Source organism: Hemiscyllium ocellatum, unplaced genomic scaffold (assembly GCF_020745735.1).
Source record: "Hemiscyllium ocellatum isolate sHemOce1 unplaced genomic scaffold, sHemOce1.pat.X.cur. scaffold_3408_pat_ctg1, whole genome shotgun sequence".
Lineage (NCBI taxonomy): Eukaryota > Metazoa > Chordata > Chondrichthyes > Orectolobiformes > Hemiscylliidae > Hemiscyllium > Hemiscyllium ocellatum.
In genome coordinates this window covers 32,642-39,968 of record NW_026868410.1, presented here as the reverse complement: position 1 = coordinate 39,968, position 7,327 = coordinate 32,642, and the positions used below count along the sequence as shown (strand labels likewise).

The 7,327-nt window shown below is 46.0% G+C and overlaps 1 long non-coding RNA gene across 2 annotated transcripts in view; it reads left to right on the top strand.

The window, feature by feature from the left end:
* Positions 1-484: 484 nt before the first annotated feature.
* LOC132813164 (uncharacterized) overlaps positions 485-7,327 on the top strand; it is a 29,451-nt gene continuing 22,608 nt past the window's right edge. For both annotated transcript variants that reach the window (XR_009643967.1, XR_009643968.1), the window contains exons 1-2: positions 485-555; positions 1,540-1,654. This is a non-coding gene — a long non-coding RNA (uncharacterized LOC132813164). The remainder of the gene's footprint in view (positions 556-1,539; positions 1,655-7,327) is intronic.

Sequence of the window (7,327 nt, the reverse complement as noted above, 5' to 3'; positions counted from 1 at the left end):
AACGCGTCAGGATTGGTCAGAATGCAAACTGTTTTGCAGGATTGATCGTTTTCACTACATAGTGGAGTGTTAAACCTCTGTCATAAATCAATGTGAGATTTTAAGAAATAGTTGTGATGTAAATCTGATAACGTACATATTTTCAATCGATTTGCACAAATTGAGTAAGAAACTTGTTTTCAAACTCAGAACGACTGGTAATTTACATACTTGGCCAGTATGGTTGAGTTGGACCGAACAATCTACTCTCATACTAGCCAGCTCTATATCTGTAAGTCGACAGAACTGTTGTTAATGACAAATATTTCACCCATGATTCTCTTCAGTTATGAATAATCTGTATAAACTCACCGGAAACCTCAGACGCACGCGCAGTTTGGTTCCTATGTGGCACATGCGCAGTGTCACACTGATCGGGACAGGGAGAGGGAGAGACACGGAGCTGAATTCTCCGGCAAGTAGCTGCGATCGGCTTCAGAGAGTGCGCTCAGAGCCGGTGTGTGGGAGCGTCGCTGGGAGAAAGGAGCGGACAGAATTCACAAATCTCGGATAGAGGTAAAAAAAAACACAAAAAAGCCCCTCCAGGCCCGGGGAAGGAGGTGGCGGTCTCTGATCGGGGAAGCGGCCCAGGTCACGGCCGCCATTTGTTTGAGGGAAGAGGGAGCGCTCTGGGCCGCCATGTTGTGAAGGTCAAGGTGCAGGAGGGCGGGGCTATCGGGGTCTGTAGAACAATCAGAGGAAAGGGAAGCCCCATTGTTACTGATGAATTCCATGAACACAGCGTCACTGGGCGGTCCCGCAGGAATCTCCTCTCTCAGTCCCTGCTGTGATGTTTCACCCCAATCACAACCAGCAGCTCTCCTCCTCTCTCAGCTCCCCTTCTGTCCTTCCTGCAGCATCTGTCCCTGGGGCATTGAGCTGCCTGTCCTGTCCCTCCCTCAGCTGTTGTTCTGTAATCCCTGTGATATCCCAGTCCCATCTTAGATTACTTCACCAAAGACAGGGATGCACCGGTGGATTTTTCTTAACATCAGCAATTGTTTAATACTCACTTACATGTTTTTAATTACATCATTTTTGAAGCATTTATTTCACATTCAATCATTTGCAATGGTGGGATTTGGACTTGTGTCCAGAGAACACTTGCTGATTTTCTGGATAAATAGTCACACAATAATGCCCCAAGGCCATCACTTCACCTGCTCACAGTTTGTATATCCCAGTGCAACATGAATCAAAACCCTTTCTTCCTGCACAATTGTTTGACCCGGCGCTCTGGTGTAGTGACTCAGTACCTCACCGTCTGGTATCCCTCACTGTGGGGGTCTAATTGCTGCTTCTGTCAGCCTCTCTCACTTTTGAAGCTACTCCAGATCATGAGCCAACAGAATTCTCCGCTCCAGAGAGATGAGGCAGCACAGGTCAGGAATGGAGACTGGGATTTTCCAGATCTATGTGGGGCTCAGTGCCATTCTATATGTGTCACCCTCAAAGCATTAGTCTAATTTCCCATTCTGCCCCTTTCTGTGTCTTCTACAGGTACTCATGGAGTTCCTGACTCAATAGACTTGCCAACTGCTGGCTGGGACGATGGTTGGTCAGCCGGAAAGACACAGTCAGGGAGGTCGGAGTCTTCAATCAATCCTGCTGCCAGGTAAGATCACTCCAGTGCACAGAGCAGAAAGTAGTAAGAGGGATCCAAACATCAGCTAACAAGACAGGACATAGAGAAAGTGCTGGAGGGGGAGCACAGTACAGACACAACCCAGGCTCAATCACCATACCTGCTGCAAGTTTTGTTGTAATGAGACAGCATCGGGAGTTCCCAGTTATCAGTCCAGTCCTGTGCTTTCTTAGGGAGCATCAGAACAACTGAGGGGAAAGCAGGCCTCCCATGAGAGGGTGGTAATGCAATCTGGGATCTTTCTGTTCCCTATTCCCTCTCCAACACTATCTACGGCTTGTATTGAGGACCAGTGTCTTCAATCATTCTAACTCCTATCACAGTTCCTATCTCTGTCATCTCCTCCCCTCTCACCAATTATTTCACATATTTGAAACCTCCAGTCCAGATGACCATCCATAACGCTGTAACTTGCTTTAGTCTCTACAACATGCGTTGTCTCGATAGTCTTCTCCTCCAATAACTGCAGACGTAGGGTCTGTTTCTGTGCGGCATGATTCTTCGGACGAGGTTTCCTAAATGGAATGAGTCACATTTGCCTGTGTTTGGCCCATATCCTTTCAAACCTTCCCCTCTCCATGTACCTGCCCAAGTGCCTTTTCCATGTTGTAATTGTACTTGATTTTACCATTTCCTCTGGCAGTCCATTCCGTCTATGCACCATTTTCTGTGGATAATGTTGCCCCTCAGCTCCCTCTTTAAATCCTTACTCTCTCACCCCACCTTTATGCCTCTAGCTTTGGACTCACCTACCCTTGGCTATTCACCGTACTTAGGCCCTACATTGTTTCATAAACCTTTATAAGGTAACCCTGTGGCCTCCTCTGCCCAGGAGAAATATTGACGACAGTGTTACCAATATCTCCAACTCATGTACTCAATGCTCTGACCAATGAAGACAAGTGTGCCAATTACCGCTTTCAACACCCGGTCCCCCTGTGATGCCAGTCCAAGGAACAATGTAACTGCACCCCTTGGTCTCTCCCTTTTCTACAACACTCTCCAGGGCCCAACCATTAACTGTGTTAGTCCTCCCTGGTTTGTCTGATTAAATCCAATACCTGAATTAAACTCTATCTTTCATTCCTTGGCCCACTGGCCCAGTTGATTAATATCCCCTTCGATATCTATATTCCCTGCCCACTCTTCCACTAATCTTGGTATCCACAAACATACTAACAGGGACTGCTCTCTTTTCACTCAGATTGTTTATGTAAATGGTGCACAACAGTGGTCCCATCACCAATCCTTACAGCACACTGCTGGTCAGAGGCCCCAGTTTAAACAACAACCCTCTCCCACCATCCTCTGTCTCTCACTGTCATCCCATTTTGTATCCAGTTGGCAAGCTCTCCCTGATCCTTTGTTATCTACCGTTACTAACCAATGGATCAGGCTTCACCCTGAACAGGGGTTTGTGGAAGCCAGAAACAACGTCTGTTGCTCTGCCTTTGTCTATGTTTTTGGTCACATCTTGAGCAAACTCCAGTCAAGTTTGTGAGACATGTTATCCCACGCACAAAGCCATGCTGGCTGTTCGTAATAAGGCCTACCTGTCAGAACAACTGACCCACCCTGATGTCTCGCTCATCAGCCTGTAGCTCCCTGGCTTTCTCTTGCAGCCTTTCTTAATTAATGACACAACATTATAATCATAGTCAGAGAGTCATACCACACTGTTCTGTTAACACTAACCATACTCTAAAACGGATCTCATCCCACCTACCTGTTCCTGGATCATATTCCTTCATACCTTTCTTATTTCTGCCCTAATCCAAATGTCTTTTAAACATTGTAAATGTCCCCACATTCACCCCTTCCTTGGGAAGTTCATTCCACACACAACCCATCCTCTGTGTAACAATGTGCTCCTCATGTCTTTTTTTTATATGTCTCTCCTCTAAACTTAAAATGTAATGCCTTGCCTTGAAACTCCCCTGTCCATGGGAAAGACAACTCCCATTAACTCGATCTATCCTCCTCATGATTTTATAAACATCTATGAGGTCATCTGTCAACATTCAGGTTTCAGTGAAAAATACCAACCTGTTCAGCCTTTCTTCATACTGAAGCCTTTCATACCCAGCCACATCCCAGTAAATCTCCTCCCAACCCTTTCCTGCTTAATAATATCCTTCCTATAACTGGTCGACCAGAACTGGACACAGTATTCCTGAAGAGGACTCACCAATGGCCTGTATAATCTCAATATGGCTTCCAACTCCTATATCCAAAGGACTGAGCAGTGAAGGCAAATGAGGCAAGCACCTTTTTTTAAACTATCCTGTCTCTCCATGTTACAAATTTCAAAGAATTATGTACCTGAACCCTGAGGTCCCTCTGTTCTACGACACTCCCGAAGGTCCTACCATTAATTGTATAAGCCCTGCCCGTGTTTGTTGTACCAAATGCATTCCCGCACATTTATTCAGATTGAACTCCATCTACAGCTTTTCAGCTGTTCACGCATTTCATCAGGATGCCTTTGTAATCTCAGAAAACCACCTTCACTGTCCACAATGCCACCCTCCAGTCTATCAGCCTCTCACACATAGCTCTCTATGGTACAAATATCTCTGCTAGGGGCCCTACAATGTCTTCTGCTGCAAATGTGTTGCTGGTCAAGCACAGCAGGTTAGGCAGCATCTCAGGAATAGAGAATTCGACGTTTCGAGCATCCTGATGAAGGGCTTATGCTCGAAACGTCGAATTCTCTATTCCTGAGATGCTGCCTAACCTGCTGTGCTTTGACCAGCAACACATTTGCAGCTGTGATCTCCAGCATCTGCAGACCTCATTTTTTACTACAATGTCTTCACCAGCTTCCCACAATGTCCTGAGCTACATTTGATCACGTCCTGGGGATTTATCTACCTTTGTGTTTTAAACCCTCCAGCACCTCCTCTTCGATAATGTGGACTCATTTCAAGACATTGGGTCATAGAGATATACAGCATGGAAACAGGCCCTTCAGACCAACTCCTGCATGACGTTTCTAGTCACATTTGCCACAATTTTGCCAATATCCCTCTAAATCTTTGCTATTCATACACCCATCCACATACCTGCAAATCGCCTCCCCAGATCTACTTTAAAAATTCATGTCGAATACTATCTTGCTCCATTGAATAACTTGAACTTGTGGGCCAGGCCTTTCCTTTTCCATCACTATTTTCAAACGAATACAATTGTGGTGACTTTCCAAAGGGCTCCCCCACTAACCCCTCAGTCCCGTTCCCGACCTTGTTTCCCAAGGGGAGGTCAGCTTTAGCCCCATTCTCCAGTTGGGCCACTTACATAATGACTGGGAGTTTCAGGAACACACTTAACAAATTCCTTTCATCCAAATGCTTAACTTAGTAGGAATCCCAGTCCACGTTTGGAACAGTTAGGATCCCCTATCATTACAACCCTAATATTATAAGAGATATCTGAGATCTCCTGACATATTTGCTCCTTCATCTCCCATTGCCTATCGCTGTAGTCCGACCATAGAAAACTAATGGCCAATTTTTATTTCTCAGTTCCACTAATATCGTTTAACTGGGCGATCCTGCATGAATACTCCCTCTAGGTCCTGCTGGGATGTTTCCCCCAGTCAAAACCACCAGCTCTCCGCCTGTTTTGCCTCCTGTTCTATCCTTCCTGCAGCATCTGTCTCCGGAACATCGAGCTGCTGGCCTGTCGCTCCCTCAGCTGTGTTTCTGTAATACCTATGGTATCCCAATCCCATGTTCCCATCCATGCTCTGGGTTTATCTGCCTTATCTGTCTGGCCCTTTGCATTGAAATAACTGCAGTTTAATCCACCCGTTTTCCCTCATTGTCTGCTATGTTCGTGCCTGCCTTGTCTATTTATATTGCTGTCTACAACATCTGTACCAGCCTCAAATTTCCTTCTGGCCTTACAACTCTTTGGAGTCACACAGCCCTGCCAGACAAGTTTAAATCCTCTCGAGCAGCTCCAGCAACGTTCCCCACCAGGATATGGGTCCCCCTCCTGCTCCCAGTTCAGGTGCCTTCCCAGCCCTGTCTACCTGTGCTGACACCTTCAGACATCCAGGGACTTGCCCACCAAGGTCCCTGTATTCCTCAGTACTCCAGGAGGACCGACCATTCATGATGGATATCATTTGTTTATGAGACTTCCCACAGTGCATTGCCTCACAGTGATCAGAAGTAAACTCTGTCTGCCATTCCTCTGCTCAGTTTATCATCTGATGGCCTTAGACTGCAGCCTGAGTCCATCCCCCTCACCATGGACAACACCCTCACCTTTCATGTTATCTACAAACCTACTAATGTTACCTTCTGCTTTCCCATCCGAGTGATTAATGTCCATAATGTCCAGCAATGGCTCCTGCACAGATCCCTGTGGTACACCCGCTGGGCAAAGGCTTTCAATCACAAAACCAACCCTCCACCAATTGTGGAGCCAATTTACCAACTGACCTTGGATCCCATGGGATCTTCCCTTTTGGACCAGCCTTCCGTGTGGGACCTTGTCAAAGACCTTAATGAACTCCATGTAACCCACATCATCTGGACTGCCCTCATCAATATCAGAGGACAGTTGTCTAGCAGATCCATACAGACAATCCTGACTGAAACTGCGGGGGTATCCGTTTCTGGCGAATACATTGTAGAGGTGTTCTTCTTCCTCTTTTTGCAGTTCTGGTGTACTGCAGTGTGTTGTGGCCCTTTTGAACCATGTCTTGATGCAACTTCTTTTGTGTGTGTTGGGGTGGTTGCTTTCGTAGTTCAGGACTTGGTCTGTGTGTGTGGCTTTCCTGTATACCTTTGTGGTGAATTCTCCGTTCGGTGTTCTCTGTACCATCACGTCTAGGAATGGGAGTTGGTTGTCCTTTTCTACCTTTGTAGTGAATCGGATTCCTGTGAGTGTGGCGTTGATGATCTGGTGTGTGTTCTCTATTTCTGTGTTTTTAATTATTACAAAGGTGTCATCCACATATCTGACCCAGAGTTTGGGTTGAATTTGCGGTAAGACTGTTTGTTCTAATCTTTGCATTACCGCTTCTGCGATGAGTCCAGAGATGGGTGAGCCCATGGGTGTGCTGTTGATTTGTTCACATATTTGGTTGTTGAATGTGAAGTGTGTTGTGAGGCACAGGTCCAGTAGTTTGAGTATGCCGTCTTTGTTGATAGGTTCCCCGTCTTGTTGTCTGTTCTGTACGTCCAGCAGGTTGGCTATTGTTTCTCTGGCTAGGGTTTTGTCAAGAGAGGTGAACAGTGCTGTTACGTCGAATAGTTTCTTCCTTGTCTACGTGTGTATTTCTGATGATGTCCAAGAATTCCTGTGTTGACTGTATAGAGTGTCTGGATCTGCTGATCAGGTGTTTCAGTTTCTGTTGTAGCTCTTTAGCCAGTTTGTGTGATGGTGTCCCTGGTAGTGATACTATGGGTCTGAGTGGGATGTCTGGTTTGTGTACTTTAGGTAGTCCATAGAATCTGAAGGTGTTGTTGCTTTCAGTTTTCATTATCTGTAGGTCAAACGTGGTTATCTATCTTTTTTGTAGTTTCTCAGTGTGTTGTTTATCCTATTGGTGAGCTGTGGGGTGGGGTCAAACACCATGCAATTTCATCAACAGATGCCTCAGGGAAAGACAACAGAACGAGGACATGC